Source organism: Atta cephalotes, assembly GCF_000143395.1.
Source record: "Atta cephalotes unplaced genomic scaffold scaffold00007, whole genome shotgun sequence".
NCBI classification, from domain to species: Eukaryota; Metazoa; Arthropoda; class Insecta; order Hymenoptera; family Formicidae; genus Atta; species Atta cephalotes.
This window is the reverse complement of record NW_012130071.1, coordinates 476,710-495,831: the sequence shown is the minus strand read 5'-3', so window position 1 is coordinate 495,831 and position 19,122 is coordinate 476,710.

Below are 19,122 nucleotides of genomic sequence, written 5' to 3'. Positions count from 1 at the left end.
GTACTATACTTATACTACTTANATACTAGTAATAGTATATTAGTATAGTATATATATATATATATATATATATATATATATATATATATATATTATTATTATTATTATATATATATATATACACACTACACACACACACACACACACACACACACACACACACACACACACACACACACACACACACACACACACACACATACACACACACACACACACACACACACACACACATACACACACATATCTGCGTAAGAAGCATTCCATGCCAAATCGATCAGATCAATCTTTGAGCCCGATCATTTTTTATTCAATTCATTTTTTTTTTGACAAAAAATAATTCCACGTGTGAAGTTTTAAGTGAGGAGTACACTTTGACTAGAGTCCCTAGAAAAATAGAGTCTGGCCATACCCTCAAAATGTCAGATAAAAGTGATGGGAAGATATGTTCTCAGTGTTCTTACACTTTACACTTTTGTATTTAAAAGTTAATTCCATGAGCATGAATCGGAACGGACGTGTTTATCTTGTTTTAAGTGAGGAGTACACTTTGACTAGAGTCTCTAGAAAAACAGAGTCTGGCCATACCCTCAAAATGTCAGATAAAAGTGGTGAAGATATGTTCTTAGTGTTCTTACACTTTACACTTTTGTATTTAAAAGTTAATTCCATGAGCATGAATCGGAACGGACGTGTTTATCTTGGATGTTGCATCATTCAATTTTTGTTAAATCTGCCGGGCTTTTTTATTTTGATTTCGTTTTTATTATTCTCTCATCGGCGCCTTTCTCAATGTAATTTTATACACTTTTTTATGAATAAATGCAAGATGTAAGTTGTTCTAGAATTAAAAATTGCTAATTTATTATTAAAAATATAGAAACGTTTCAAGTTTCCAGTAAGTTTAGAATGCATATTTCTTGTGAACGCAAATATTTAAAAAAACATACTGCAATAAAACTATGGCGATGCACTCCATCAAATAATGTTACCGTTTTAAATTTATATTTTATTTGAAATATATGTTTTCATTTGAAATTTTATATTTTTATTAAACAGATTGTATTATATTTCTTTATAATTATATTATTTCTTTATAATTATAATATTCCTCTGATTATAATATGAAATATATCAATAAAAAATATTTTGCATTATTTCATGCCTATGGATATTTTCCAACACATACACAGATAATACAGTGTAACACTGTGTTTTACACAAAGTCTTTCAACTATAATACAGTGTTGCTCGACACAATAAAAAGCTAAGTACGAGCGTGTAAAGTATGTCAATGTTACCAACTTTTCAAAAAGTTATTTGGTCGTCTTTATTTTGTAATAAAACCTTCAAAAATTGTCAATTCTGAAAAAATTATAATTTAATAAAAATCTCTCTAAATAAAAATTATAAATATTATTGATATGCTATTATTGATCTATTATTGATATGCTAAATATAATTATAAGAATAGAATGGAAGATGCATTCTGGTGTTACACTATGAAACTAAACTGCATTCCAAGAAGTACTTATATAGTGGAACACAGTGTAGTGTTTCTGTCCTAGTTGGAAAACAGCCTATAATATTTCAATAAGTGCGCTATTTCCTTGTGTGATTCGTACTGTGCCATAGTGAGGGCAAACTAATATGAGCTAATCGAAAACATGAGGTCAGACTCTGTTTTTTTAGGAGGACTCTAACTTTAATTAGCCTGAAAAATGAAGATTTTTTTGAGCGTGGATTGCGGGAAAAGTATAAATACGATCCATTTGTAATTTGATACTTTATGGGCCTTTAATACATATATTAAACTTGTTGTAAATTTTATTGAGAAATATTGATCTTGCGAGGAAATACAATTTACGTAAAATGTGATTGTGCGTGCACGAGTAAACACGTATGTATATACGATTTTGATTATTCTGAAACAAAAAATTCAATATAATTTCATAAATTATAACGTACTTCCTATCATCTGATCGATGACTTTGTTGATAACATTTTTAATTTCCAAAATACAATAACATTTATAATATCCAAAAATGTGTCAAAAGTTCAAGCATGTTTATTTCCGTCAATTAAAAAAAAAAATTGGAAAAAAGCTAGACAATAGGAAGTACATTATAATTTATAAAACTGTTTGGATTTTTTTGTTTTAGAATAATCAAAATGACTGAATCGTGTACACCATTTACCGTGCATTTATTACACGTACAATTACGTTTTACGTGCATTTTCTCAATATTCCTCAATATTTCTCAATAAAATTTGCAATATAAGTTCAATGTATGTATTAATAAAATGCCAAATTACAAGTGGTCAATGTATGAGCGTGTATACGATATTAAAGATAATATTAGGTGTGGGAAAAAGTTCGTGGCGTTTTTCCCATTACATCTAAGGGTGCTTGATACGATTATAAGGGCTCCTACAGACGAGCGACTTTGTAGCGCCACATCGAAAACGCTAACCCGTTCATACGAAACTACGGAGAAAAGTGTCATGAATATGTTCACTTTTCTGTAGCGCTACAGAATATAACTGTATGAATATAGCGTATGAACGGATCAACGTTTCGATTGTGGCGCTGCAAAATCGCTCATCTGTAAAAGCCCTTATAATCATATCAAGTTTGTTAAAAAAGCATTTCAAGGATAAAATTCTATACTTTACTGTGCTGCGATATCTGATTTACACCGCCGCAAGCTCAACTTTCAATCATCAATTCTGCACCTTTTCATTTTGTCATCCACCATTTTGAAAAGAATGTCCAAGCATAATTGTTATTCAAATATTCTTAAAGTGAATACTTAGAATTTTATTTTGCATTTTTAATTTTATTCACGTTTTTATACATTATTTATTTTTCTACATTATTTACCAAGTTATGTCATTTGAAGTTTGGTAAAGTTTTTCTTAGTTTCAATATACCACTTTTTTTTACAAGTGAGTATAGCAACATAATTATATACATAATTATAAATAGCAACAATTTTTCTCTCAGTGCAGAAATGTACTTTTGTCAAAACAGATCGGACGACATCGTGATAAAACGTGCGTCGATACATATAGTAATGACTATACATATAGATGATAATCAAGGTTCAGTAAAAAACTGACGCGACTTAAAATAAAAAATATAAAATAGATTTCGAAAACTTAAGTCATCTGCGGCACCCGATGTTTATTTTCCTGCTGGATTAGAATCTTGCCATCATATTAATTGCGATGCTGTCAATGTTAGTATCACAGCTAATAAGAGGGCAAGATTCTAATCCAGCTATAAGCAATCCAGTAGGAAAACAAGTATCGTGTGTCGCAAACTTTACTAAAATATTAAATAATAAATAAGTCAGAAGAAGTTATTTTAAATAATAAATACTAAACTCTTATTTTTTAATTTGAAATGGGGGTGTTTCAAAATTTGCGCGAAGTACAAAACGTGATACTTTATGTTAAAAGAAACAACTTAGAAACTCCTTTTGCAAAATTGCGTCTGACAAGTAATTTTTGCAGGAGAGCAGGTTTAAGTTGTACAAGTAAACGTAAAAATTATTTATCGAATGTAGTTTTACTATAGAAAAAAGATTGTTTTAGCACAAAAAATAACTTTTTCCTTTAGCAAAATTGCGTTTGATAAATAGTTTTGGCAATAGAGCAGGTTGAAGTCAACAAATAAGCACAAAAATTATTTATCAGACGCAATTTCGTTGAAGGAAAAAGTTATTTATTTTAGCATAAAATATCACGTCTTGTATTTCACGGGTACGAATTTTGAAACACCCTGCATATTTTAAATAACTTTATTTTAAATATGACCGAACCTAGTAATAACTATATTATATAAGTTTTACATAGCGGTTATAAACATCTAGATCGTGGTTATAGAAAATCAAGACAAGTCAAAATACATTTATTTTATTAATTATTCAAAATAATCTTCTGTTAATTGAATATAACATGCGTTTTTAAGTCTTTCATGGCCATGGAGAAGTCTTTCTTCGATGAATTTCAGTTGCCGCGGTCAGTCTGAACGTCTGTTATTTCATCAAAATGCCGATCTTTCAGCTTGAGTATTTTACTCAAGAAAATTTTTATCTCTTCTGATTATCTCTAACAAATCTTTACAAGAAACAACATGCTCAGGTTGTTCCCACGTCAAGGAATAAAGAACAAATCATACGCAAAGTTTTCTTTTTTTCGTGTAAGATTCATAATACAACTGTACTTTGGTATATGTAACTGTTCGCTAATCATGCGACTCGATCTTCTTTCAGCAGTTTGACAGCGTTGATATTGTTTCTTCGAATCGAGCAGCGTTCATCTTCTATCGATTCTTTGCAATTACAAAAAATAACCATACCACTCAAATACCACTGTACGTTTTAAAAAATCCTATTTTGCAACATTGATAAAGCATCAATCGCCGAAATATTGGTTTTAAAACAAAATTTTATCGTGACACGTTGTTCTTTACATGTATTTATTTTGCAATTTGTGACACTATTTAAAACACTGTTTACACAAACCACTTGTTCTCTACTTGAACTGATCATATAGAACTGAAACTTCACACAGAGGTCGCTAATTGTAAGAGATACCACATACATGGTTCAAGTACGATCAATAAATCGCGCCATTAGTATTGTCATAAAAAAATCAGTCAGTTTATGGACAGCATTATATTTCATATAGAATTAATGTTAATATAATCACAGACTTCTAAACAGACTGCCGACTTCGCCTCCATATTTGAAGACAGCTCTGGCCAGTGCCATATTTGTGTTCACTCTCACATAATAATAGATAAATCACACAAATGATAATACGTTAATGTTCACATCAATTTACGCGATACTCACAGACAGAACGCATACGGGAACTAAACAAGGGTAGCTCGGAATCAGGTTCATCTTTTTCTATCGCATTAAGTCAGCAGTCTATTGTCAATATTTATATATATAAGTCTGCATATAACTGAATAAACTATTTTATAATTGCAAATAAATATAAAATAGTTTTAAGCTATAAAATAAAATAGTTACACGGAGGGAATTTTTTCTTACAGTTTATCCTGAAACTATGATAGTTGTGGGATAATATCTTTCGAAGAATTTTTTATATAAATCTCTCTCGTTAATTATATATAAATAATAAAACTATTTTAAAAACATCATTAACTTTTGCTGGTTAACAATCATCGATTGTGAAAAACTTTTTATATACTTATACATAATAAAATATTTAGGTTTACCTACACTTTAACAGAGAAAGATTTTGTTGGAAGATTACATTCTGATTACAAAAGTGCTATATTGGAGCGCACGCAATATAATAGTTTCACTCAAGAATAAAAACAGCCTTCGAATAAATCGATGTTCTCCTTGCCAGTTCTCATCAGAATGTGAAAACCACGACGCGCAAAAGAATATTCGTCATTTCTTTCGGGTGTTCCAAGTAGGTTAGTGAGCAGTCGCAAGCCTTTTGACCCAGTTTAGAACTCTTGCAACTTTAAAACAAGACTATTGGAAGGTTATCACAGTCGATCGTTCTGATGCAGAGCGTGCATCACGCATGATTGCGTGCAATTTCAGAGTCACATACACGATTTCCGGCCCCATTGACTTTTTCACGCTGAAAATGGCCAACTGTGTAATAATAATCCTCAATATAAAATCATTTTTTGAAAAAAGATACAAAAATAGCGTCAATACACACTCATCATTATACTTATACTCCAATTATTTTTTGTTGTTTAATTATTTTGATTTTCAAGAAAATCCGTTATATATATTTTCGTTTTTCACAATAAATTTTTTGCAGTGTTTGAAATATGTTTATTAACAACATTAAGTTTGGTCATTATTCCTGTGTTTCAATTTAAAAACTGCATTTCAAGAATGGCAGTAATTGACATATAATTTGCAGAATGATTAAAAAATTATAAAAATTCATAGAAATATCAAATACTAATTGTAATATTTATACCGTTTTAAGATCGATATTCATAGTCAGTTTCTATCTTTAAGATCATTTTAGTACTATCTTAAAAGTAATGTCGTAAACCAATCATAGAGTTGTATTAGCATATACAAGAGAAAAAAGTAGTTGCCGCAATCATAAAAATAGTGAAATAGCATCTCAATTATTTTTAATAGGTTATAGAAATAAAGATATCACAGTAAATTTAAATGCAGAAATATTGTCAAAATATAAATAAATAATATAATTAATATTTGTGAACAGTTCTGTGATTATTGTCAAAATATTATTACCAAAATATTGCCTATATTCTTATAGTCATTATTACTGCGTATATACTTTTTTAATTTTTAAGATACAATTCTTATACATTTTTAAATTCTATAATATGTTGAATTTATTTATATCTATATATTTGTTAAACAATTTATTTAATTATAATTGTGCATTGTATATTTGAAAAAAATGCATATGAGATATCGACGGGATTTAAACCTACGGGATTTTAACCTAAGATCTTTGAAGTGGTAAAATATGTGCGTATGCTTCTATGAATGCTTTTGTGCGTGCGTACGTGTGTGCATGTGATATTCGATTATTATTAATCTTGATTATGTCTCTCGCAAATGAAACAATATTTCTAGTGCATCAAAATCGACATCTATTTATCAGAATTTTATTTATATCGACATCTATATATCAGAAAATTATTTATATCTTTCTTTATGAAATACAAGAATAAATTATATGTAATTAACTCTTAAAAACATTTTTATCCCTTTTGTAACGTAAATGCCATACTTAGAACGACATGCCCAAATTAAATTTGATTGTTCACAACATTCATAAAAATGAACATGTTTCAACAAATTTTTTTTTTATCGAAACGCCAGACAGTAAGAAATATAACAAGAAAATGTACGTGTCTTTATTAATAAAAAGTTATAAACTATAAAATAAACAATAGTTATGGAAAAAAAAACATTTTGTTAAAAAATTTTTATTTTTCGTACATAAGTTACAAAAATATTTTAAATGTGCATTTTGAAAAGTAGAACTTAGGAACTTTCAGAAAAAAATTGCATTATTGTATCTTTTAAAAAAACATAATTATTTAAAAGAGAGAAAATGAAGAAAATTTGAAATTTATTTCGGAAAAAAAACATATATTTTCTGTTGCTAAATAATAAATTGAAACAAAAATGAACCGAATATGTAAATTTCTAGAATTAACATGACATAAAAAAATGTTTATTATAATTATAAAGTAATTATATTGCATAAATATTGGTATATTGGTTATACAGCGTGAGGAAAAAAAATCGGTACCCCTGAACTCAGAAAATATGTTTTATAGAAAAATATTTCTGACAAAAGTTATAGGGCTTAAAAAGATCTATTTACTGATCTTATCAGTTTGACCTTAAGTGCCATCGCCAAGTCAAGGTCATCGATTTTTAAAAAATGGAACATCCTATTCTTTATTTAAGAATCTAATAGCTGGTGTTAAGAGCTTTTCAAAACACTGTAAAAAATTTTTTCATGAAGTATTTTCTGAGTTGAGAGTTAAAAGTTACAATACCGCCGGCATTATCATTATCCAACGTGTACCACATGGTTGTCTGATCGGATTTACACCTCTTAATGTATAAGAACCAGCCAATTAAGGCAAGATCAATCATGGATCCAGCCAATTAAGGCAAAAATCGTGAATTTTAAGTTCATTTATTTAATACATTTATTTGTAGTAATCGCACAGCAGCAAACTATTCTAATTTACGGCAATTAATATCATATTTAAGTTTTCAGTTTCAAAATATTTAAAAATTTATTGGTACTTCTTGGGTAGTGGTAATGTTGGTGATATTATAACTTTCAACTCTCATAATTCAGAAAGTACTTAATAAAAAAATTTTTTGTACAATGTTTTGAAAAGCTCTTGACACCAACTATTAGATTCCGAAATAAAAAATAGAGTGTTCCATTTAAAAAAATCGACATGACTTTGACTTGACCTTGGTGATGTCACCCAAGATCAAACTGATAAGATCAGTAAATGATCACGCACACACACGCATAGGGTATCTCATTTTAAAGAATCCACTGAAATATCTCAGAAACACTGCATTAAATCGAAAAATGTTTCATACAAAACTCTTTCAAGGGAAACATAAAATGTTATTGATTTGCCCTTGGATGACATTGTCAAAATCAAGGCAAGGTGATTTTGAATTTTTTAAATAGAACCCTTCTCTTTTCATTACATATTCTTGTAGTTTATTTCAAGAGCTTTTCAAAACACCATAATGAAGTATTTTTTTATTAAGTATTGAGTTGTCCGAAAAGTTCGTGCCGACTAAAATTTAAATTTTAGTATATATTTATTAAATTAAAATTTTCTGCGTTTCAATTTTCCTTCAACATCGGCACGAATTTTCCGGACAACCCAATATTTTTCGAGTTATAAGGCTTGAAAGTTAGTACCGTCGACATTAACATTACCCAAGGTGAAGGTGAAAACTTCTTAAATGTTGTTCATGACTTGGATAACATTTATCAAGATCAAGGTTATTGGAACACAAATATATTATAATATATCAAATACAATAAAGAAAGTCATGATCGGTCAAAATTAGACGTTTTTGAATAATACATTATATATTCTTATATTGAATTAATTTATTTCAGATGTGATTGCGAGCCGATAACATTCGGTTTCAACACATTCTGAAACACTAATAATCCTCCCTAAATTAGATTAAAAAGAAAGAAAGAAAGTGAAAAACTTATTGCGAAAAATATTATCTCAGCCAGGATTCGAACCTGGGACCTTTCAGCTTTCCGGGAAGAGTGTCTTAGCTCGACTACTGAGGCTTCGGAAATATTCTTCGCAATAAGTTTCTCACTTTCTTTCTTTTTTTCTAATTTAATTCTTAAATGTTAATATATTATATTATAACTTACGTTTATATCAGCAAAAAGACTATCTTAAATGCTACATTTGAGTATATGATACCCGTGGCAATTTTCATCCCTAGTATTTCCTGAAATTCTTATCGCAAATTATCTAAAGTTTTAAGGAATATAAAGATATAACCATAAAGCTTATTTTCTGATCCGAAATGATAGTCACCTTTCAAAAACAAAAAAATTTTGATCTTGGAAATAAAAAGGTCTGGGTATGCTATACCACAAGTGTTTTTAAAGATTAATAATTAATTAGAAAGAAGTAATTTACACACATATATATATATATATTTATCTAACTTTGTATATTAGTTCTGCACACAAAACTTGTACAGTTGTCATCTACAATATATAGTTGTTACCACTTTTTTTTCTGAGTGTATAAGACTATTATTATTATTATTAACATTATACACTTATTGCGCGCGCTTTAATTAAGTTTTAATCGTTATTTTTTATAAAGTATTATTAGGCAGAAAAAATTTTTAGGGAAGAAAAGATTTTTATTACGATAATATATTCAAAGTAACTTATTATGTTAAAGTAAACTAAATTCTTAAAATTTCAAAAATTATATATATAGTTAATGATTTACGTATAGTTATTTAAAAAAATTATATATGATTTTAGAATGTTAAAGTTGTATTTTTTTAGAATTATACTTTACATAAATATGTGTTTTGCATGGAACTAAGTAAAATTTAATTTATTGTTTCTCCCATAAAAGCGCAATTTTTATTCATCAGCAATCGTAATCATTCAGTTTTAATTGCAATAATTTTACAAAATAATTAACTTTAGTTGCAATAACTATGAAATTGTTATTGAATAAATTGTAAAATAATAATAATTTATCCAACTATGTACATTAATTCTGCACATAAAACTTGTGTAATCGTCATCTAGATAGTTGTTGTCATTATGTTATTTTCCCTGAATGAATATATTTTTGTAGTTAATACATAATTTACTATTTAGAGTTTTTTAATTCATCGATTGATCAATCGCATTTGTACGCAAATGTAATTTCATTCAGTAAAAATTGCATTTGCGCATAATCCGATTAATCAATGAATTAAAAAACTCGCTCATAGTTGTTATAATTTATAACGATTTCGAATTATAATTTACAAAAATATGTGTTCATGGAATTAAAATAATTAATATTATTCTTCCCATAAAGTGCAATTTTTATTTGCACTTAATTCTCGTAATCTTTAATTACTCGTAACATTTAATTTCTCGTAACATTTAATTTCAATTGCAGTAATTTAAAAATAATAAATTAACTTTATTCACAATAACTATAAAATTGTTATTGAATAAATTATAAAATAATTTACCCAACTTTTTTTTGTATATTAGTTCTGCATACAAAATTTGTATAATTGTTATCTATAGTTGCTATTATTATGAGTTTTTCTCTGAGACTACTTAAGATAAAAAATTAAGGTCTTAAAATAAAAACGGACTATGTATGTAATAGCCTAATGCTCTTCTATTTATCGTGATATACGTATATATAAAATGTTATCGTGACATATGTATATGTAAAATATATTAAATTTTAATAAATAATTGCTTGAATAGTAATAATATAACATTTATTTACGGAAAATAAATATTTGTTAAATCAAATATATAAATATTTCGGAGTATTCTGGAATACCCTTGGAATGTTTTTTGGGGATTTTAGGAATCTTTTATGAATATTTCAGAAATATTTAGCTGGATAATAATAGGTAAATCAAATTAATAGTTCTTGTACCAAATAAATGTTTACATTTAATAAATTCAACTGGTACTATTCAAATAAATATTGTTATGTATTATAAAGTTTTAATAGAAACACTAAAAAGTGATATAAACTAGAAAATATAGTAATATTAATCACATAGTAATATTAACCAATTACAAATAATTAATATTACTACATTTTGTTAGTTTATTTAATTTATATTTTGTTCTTATTAAATTTTTATAATCTATAGTTACAAATTTTTATATAGGTATAGATAACTCCTAGGAATTTCAAAGTTACTGAATTTTTATACAGAACTAAAAACTGTGTTATCAAGATGCATTTCTTATTTACTTTTGTCTTCGAAGTTCGAATCCAATTGAATTGTGCAAAAAAAGTGTATGCATTTTTTATTGTATACTGAGAGGTCTTCTTCTTAGGAGAAATTGAACTCCGTTGTGTTCCTAATGATAATGCCGTGTACTACTCATAATCAGTATAACTTCAGTGACAAGATTTTGAATGTATTTTTAAAGTTACCTCAATAATGATTTAATTATATAATGATTTAATTATATAACATATTATATAGTGTGCTTTATTTAAAAAAAAGTATTTATCTAAACTAGAAAAATTTAATTGTTATATCTTATTTTTATGAGGCCTAAGTAATTATTTAATGCAGTTGAGGTACTATTTCATTGTTAATTAATGATATACAAATGTCATAACTGTATCTTAACAGTGTTGTGTACTAAATTAGTAGCTATTATTCTATGAAACTCTAGTTATAGATACTATAATTATCAATGTTGCAAAAAAAAATAGTTATCACAATTATTTTTTTCTCAGTGATGAAAACCTTTTGTCTATAGAACTGTGCGTCACTTCTTTTTATCAAAAAGTATATTTTCATGTTAATAAATAAATCGTTTTATCTTATTTATGTAAAAGATTTTATCAAATTTATATCAAAAACTGATAACTTATAAAATCCGTAATAAAGAAAACTTACAAAGATAAAAAAAAGATTCAATGAAAGACTTGATTAAAAAGAATGCAAGAAATAATAGTACATAATAATAAAAAAATTTAATTGCAATAAAAAAATGACTCGTCAACATTGATGCGGTAAAACAATTGTTCTACTCTTACTTCTCCAAACGTGCCTGTTCAAATAATACATTGTTCGTGAAGAACGCATAAAAGGATTCATTTCTGGGAAGGAAACGAGAAAACGATAAATTTTCGGAAGATATGGTAACAGCGAGTAGGAAGCTTGTTATTATACTGACTGTTATCGAATGATAAGAACGTAAACAGGAATGAATGACTTCCATTCATAGATCAGAGATGAATAGCGCGTGGATATGTCATTTGCAAGAATGTCGCGCGCGATTGTCGCGACAATTCCGTTTACACAGTGCTGTATTTATTCACCTCGAAACAATTATCGTCTTAAAAGGTAATAATGAATAAGCTATTTTACACGCTATTCGCCCACATTAATCTAATCTATCCGATTAGCTTTTTTTTCTTTCTTTTCACGAGAATACTACACTCTCATGTATCTTTCTTGTGTTTTTCTCCTCTCTGGAGTAGAAGAACGTGTTCAAGCGTGGATGTCTAACATGAAGTATCATTGAAACAGAGCTTACAGTTGTTGGTTTACGACGCGCGATGACATCGTACCTATGGGATCCTCAGCTCGCGACAACCCCATTCAGTTTATCTGTGTAACTCACGTCAAACTCGTACATTAAATTGCAAAAGGAGAAGGTCGCGCGGAAAAGAAATGCAGTGTTTCTATGCGCTTCGAAGCGAATCGTTGGTCGGAATAATCAAGTTCTTGCAAGGCAGGATGCGAGAAATAAAGACGAGAATCTTATCCGTACTGTAGAAATTCAAAACTTGTTTCGTTAGAGGCGCCAGCATGTGAAAGATTTCGCAGGTGCAGGAAAATATGTATGTATGGATGTACTTACTTTCTAAATCTTTTTGAGTGAATAATGAACTCTCATTTCAAAAAAGACAAAAATTGTGCGTCTTTAAAAAAAAAATTTTCACCCTGCATAGCGATCGTGTAACTTTTTCCTTAGCACAGAAATGTGAAAAATTTTCGCTCTAGACAAAAAGTTTCATGATCGCTATCTAGGGTGAAAATATTTTTTTTATCGCTGAAAAAAGAATAGAAAATTTTCATTCTTTTGTTCATTCTAAAAGAATTAACTTTTTTTTCAAGGATAAAAATATTTTCATTCTTTTTCAAAGATTAGCTCAATTTTCAATCTTTAAGAGTGAGACTTCACTCTTCAAAAAGTAACATTGACTCTACAAGAGTTTTAGAGAATATATTGTGCCACTTCGCGCGACGAATAGCATGAGATAAATATAATATACAATATGATTCATCGCATGGCTGATTCACGAAGCTTGCTCCCTTATGCCCGTGTCATATTATGCATTGAAGATTAAAGATTGCGAATTGAAGATTAGAATTCTGCCAATCAGAATAAAACGGATTAAAAGTAAAATTATCCGATTGGTCGAATTCTAATCTTCGCAATCCTCAATCTAATGCATAGTATGACACGGATATTAGATCAGGTCGGTCAGGTCGTGAATAAATAAGTTCGCGAGTGAGAGATTGCGTCCGACTACAAGTGGAGAGAGTCACGAGGATTGTATAATGCACGTTCTTAGAAATAGGGGTGTAAATCTTAGAATCGCGAATCGATATATCAGCTGCGCTCACTTAATCTATTGCCCGATTATCGTTCACGATCGCACTATAAAGTGCAACATGTACGTAATTATCATTATCATACATGTATTTTTAATTAGAAAAAAATACAGTTAGATGATGATAAGAAAAACGTGATAATGTGGGATTTAAAGAATAACAGAAACAAACGCAGTACAAGAAATAAAGGATGAATTAAAACTCCACGTGACATATATCTCTCATGCGTACTTTTTGTACCTTCTTTTTTGTATGAACAGAAGAAAATCCGGGAACTGCGCGTCGACGCTTATGTTCGCTCATGATGAAACGAATGAGATCCGGCAACGTTAGAGAGACAGCGATACTTGAATCCAGTCAGTCTGCCCTTTCAATGTGCACAACACCCGACATCCTCCCCACCACTTTCGCGTTCCGCCCTTCGTAGTACCGTCTGCAACGCGATACGTATACCTGCACTCCCCCCCCCCCCTCTCTCTCTTTCTTCATCTCTTAGCGTGTACAATTTTCAGAATGTAATTTCATCGCGTGAGGTAACAATGGAGCAATCAGAAGTTGCCAATTAATCGCGGTTATATTAGTTGTAACTTCGTTCTAAACATTTTAATCGATGCTCGGTTGACACACTTTTATATCCTTATATAAACTGCACTTTATTTCAAGCCTAATTAATACTGTGGTATTTTTCAATTTACATTACCTTTCAATCATCGTGTAATTTTAGTAAATTAATATGGGAGGAGAGAAAAAGAGAGGAAACAAATTTAAACGCGGCAGCTCTCAAACGTTCGAAATATTTATTTATAAAGTTATGCACATTTGTATTATCGTTTAAAGTGCTTGATATGTCGGTTGCAATAAAAGTTTCGAACCTAAATAATCCTTTTTGTCAAATGCGAATACGATTTCCGCACTGTTAAAGTTATAGTCAAATTATATCATACTCAATTTTTAGAGTTATTTTTAATCATTTCTGTAAATTGCTATTGCTTCTACTCCCTATCATTAATTTCACTGAAACAATAAGATTAAATTGATTATTATTTAAACCAAGAAAATGTATTAAAGACTCAAATTTAGTTCATTAGTTACTAAGTTAATATAGACACTGTTTACTTTAAAATTCTAACTACAGAAATGATCACAGGAAAAAACCCGGACTTTTTAAAGCTCAATCCACTGGGTTTTATTGGAGTTTTTGGGATTTTTTTTGATAAAATTCATTATTTGATACTTTTTTCACGTAATATTTAGTTTACGTTGTATTTATCATTATTTAATTAATATTCAGATAAAGTTAATTATAAAAGAATTTTGTAAAAATATTATAACAGTAAATTTGTAAGAAGTTTTTGTTTCTAAAGAGGGCTCAATCATGTAGAACATTATTAATTTTTATATGATCAAATTAATTTTTATATGATTGAAATATAATATACTTTACGCATCAAGATCCATGGTTGGTTCTTATTCTTTATTATACCCTTTATTTATCTAATTTATTATAAAAATTAGGTGTAGTAAAAAGAAATCCATTATTTTTCCATTCAATTTCATGCAAAAATAATGGATTTCTTTTTACTACACTTAATATTATAATGATGAATTTTTCAAATATAAAAAAAAATACTTCTGTAATGAAGATAAAGAGAGAAATAATGACATTATGTATATAAAATTACATACCTAATATTACATATATAAAATAATAAAAAACATTCTGGTAGAATAAAAAAATCAGCCCAAAAAGTGATAAATGTATATTATATATTTTATAGATATTTAAATGTAATTTAGATTCAAGTAAATTTTTACGGAAAGGAAACTTATAAAACTATAAATATACCTTTAAATAAAATTATATTACAGTTTTAAATATTATTACACAATATTGTATTATATATATAATATAAATACATATACATAATGTATATGTGTGTGTATATTGTGCGCGCGCGCGCGCGCGTGTGTGTGTGTGTGTGTGTGTGTGCACAAGGTGTATAAAAGTCTCAGACTCCTTAAATATTTTGAAAAGTAAGCATTTTTGAGAAAAATATTTCAGACAAAAGTTGTAGGATTTAAAAAGATCTACATTGATCACATTCATTTGATCTTGAATGGCGTCAAGATCAAATGGATCTACAGTGATTAGTAAATCTTTATCAAATAAAATTGATATAATATAATATGTTAAAATTATATCAGTTCAGTTGATTTAGTATATCTGTATTCATTAAATATTTATAAATATGTTCCTTTTACATATTACTGATTAAAAAATTTATTTTTCTTATATAAAATCCCAAAAAAATAAAACTCAAAAAAACTCAAAAAAATCTCCTGGGTTTTTTTGAGGTGAGTAAAATAATGCCGAAAACCCTGAAAATGGATTAATTCACACAAATGGAAAGTAAGTAACAAAATATTATTTAGGGGAGAGTTGTCGAATGCGTATTTACTAATCGCCTAAATTGTACCTCATCAATTTATAATATTTATGTTATTTTATATAAGCAATATTTAATAACAATAATATATAAAATAAATGAGAAATGAGTAATAAGCAAAAATTTAATAGATTACGTTATGTTTTTTATGGACTTAATAGCGTTTTAAAAAATCAAATAGTTCTATAGCTAATAATAACATAATCGTCCAATTTTATTATAAATTTTTGTATTTTTATAAAAGAAGATTTATTAAACATTTACATTTATTCAGAATATTTTACATTCATTGTATGTATATTTGCAATCATCAAAAAGATTAAATCGATATTTATATAAAATCCAGAAAATTTCCTAAATCGTACCATTACAAGATAAGAGTGACAATTAGCAATAATAATTGATATGAATACAAATGTCAATTGCAAAAATAAATTCGTTTTATTTTGATGTTCTTTCTTTTTATTGCAATGTAATCATTATTTAATGATTATGAAATACTTGAGTTTTTTCGATCATAAATTACTAAATTAAGTATTAGTTAATTATTATCTAGGTATAAATTAATTTTTTTCTATTAATCTAACATTTTTTATTTTAATTCATAAATTCAATACTTTCAAACGAAATACGATTTAAAAAACGTAAATATGATTTATATAACTGTTTATATAACTGTTGTCTAAATCATACTTTTTGCAACATGTTACAAAAAGACTTACAAATTAATTTGGTATTGATGAAAAATTAAACTATAGAAATCAAAGTCTTGAACGATCTAGCTAAATCTTAATGCTTGTATGATTCCTGTGTGAATTTATATAGATATCCTATTACGTATGTACTCCTAATAATGTTAATTATTAAGATCGTTTCGAAGATGCGAATAAGCATTAAAAATTTTTTAAATTGCTAGTCAATTTAACTCGTAATATTACTGCGGTAGTTTAATTAGTAAAGAGTTAACATTTCAAGACCGAAAAATTATTTCAGCGCTTGTTTCTGGAGACCACATACGTAGTATATAAATTCATAAGCATCATTAATATCATTATAAGCATTAAGATCCAATTAGACCATTTAAGACTTTGATTTCTATATAGTTTGTGTTATCACATATTCGGTCCTATAATATATATTATATAATATATAATATTATGTAATATATTATATTGAAAAATTAAATATGTAATAATAAGTGTCTAAAATATCAAACTACAATTTCCAATTCATTTGCATATAAAACAATGTCAAGTGAAGAAAGTAATAAAAAATAGAGGTACACATTCGACAGCTCTTCTCTAACTCAAAAGATTCGACTGCCATTGCTTCTTTGATATATTAGGTGTAGTAAAAAGAAATCCATTATTTTTGCATGAAATTGAATAGAAAAATAATGGATTTCTTTTTACTACACCTAATATAACAATGTAAGTACCGATCTCTTGTTTTAATTGTCGAAAGTCGGGTGCAATTGTGTTCGGTGAACTCAATATCACACGTCGCATTGTAGAAAGCGTTTCATGAGGCTGCGAAATGACTCAAAGTCGTCTCGATTCAAAAACTTGCTAGAATAGCAGCTTGCCTGCCTTTCTAAAATAGCAGTAATAGTAATTATAGTAATTTAGAGAGGGGATCTGCGAGAGTTTAATCCCAAAGTATTATCGCAAAAAAATCTAGTGCACATATATACGTTGGATCTTTCTCTTCGGGAGAGATTCACGATGATGACGTACGCGTGTCGTGCCTATCGACGCACACGTGGTGTGCATCGTCTTACTGCTGAAAGGCAAAAAAAAATAGACTGGCAAAAAGAAAAAATGCAACAACGCAGGAGTATAAAATACGAAACGAAAACTTGACCAAACGTTTGGTTTTCTTCCTTAGCACTTATAGAGTTTTTCACTGACAGAGCTAGTGCGCACTCAATGCATATTAAAGCTGTATACTAACCTAATCTGAATAAAAATGAGATATCTCAATTAATAAAATACAATGTATTTTATCAAATATCACAATAAAATATATTTCGCGGCGTTCTATATATTTTTAATATATTTTTATTAACACATTGTACATCTTAATATTGATTTGTGTACAAACGATTTTAAAGTGCACAGAAGTGCTAACAGCAATTTAATGTATTAGAACGTCTCCTCTCTCTTCCTCTTCTGTATTCAGTTCTCACGTTGACAATCGTGGTGATTGAGTTAACCATCGATTAGCGTTAATTGAGGTTGGTGAAAGAGGCCCTAGTCCTACAGAGTCTTTATAGATATTTCCAAACACTCTTTTTTTTGTATTTCTTTCCTTATAGAAATTTAATATTCATAATTAAAGAATGTTTTCTTATATAATATTAAATTTTGTGAGGCTTACATGAGGCTTATTTTTCATAGAGTGACTTGAAGGAACAGACTTATACAATTTGCTTAAAAGCGTAGCACGGTTTGGAAATAAGCTCTTCGATTTGAGGTCAACTCTGGCATCGCATAATTACTTGCCAAACATTCCGCGAATACGAGCATATTGTTATATACATACATATATGTATATATATTGACATTCCATGTCATCGTTTACAATTGGAGAATAATTCAGACGAGCAAAATGGTTCCTCTGCTTGTCGTAGAAATAATGAGAAAAGCGATAATGACATTTACACAGCATCCTTAATCGTAATTATGAAGCTGGCCAATTACAGTCATTCCTTTCTTTCACTGGAATAGCTATGATTGATCAGTCTCATAACTACAGATGTTATTAAACCCGATTAAGGGTGCCGTGTAAACGTAGTTGATGAGAAAAAATATGTATTTAAGAAATTCCAGATAATTCAAACTCCGGCTGGAGTAATATTTTTTCTAATAAATTGTTTTCAGTGTAGGAATGTTTATCGCTATTTAATAATATCAAGTACTTTTTAGTTCAATATAAAAATATCAAATAAAAAATTATAAATAAAATATCGACTAGATATTTTTAACTTCATATTTACTCTTTATTTTCATGAATATTTTTAATTTTTAAATCTTTCTTCTTTGAAAATCTCTCTCTAATCAAAAACTTATATAAAATATGTGTGTGTGTGTGTGTGTGTGTGTGTGTGTGTGTGTGTGTGCGCGTCGCGCGTGTCGTGTGTGTGTGTGTGTGTGTGTGTGTGTGTGTCGTACGTGTACGTGTAGTAGTAGTAGTAGTGTAGTGTGTAGTGTGTGTGTAGTGTAGTGTAGTGTGTAGTA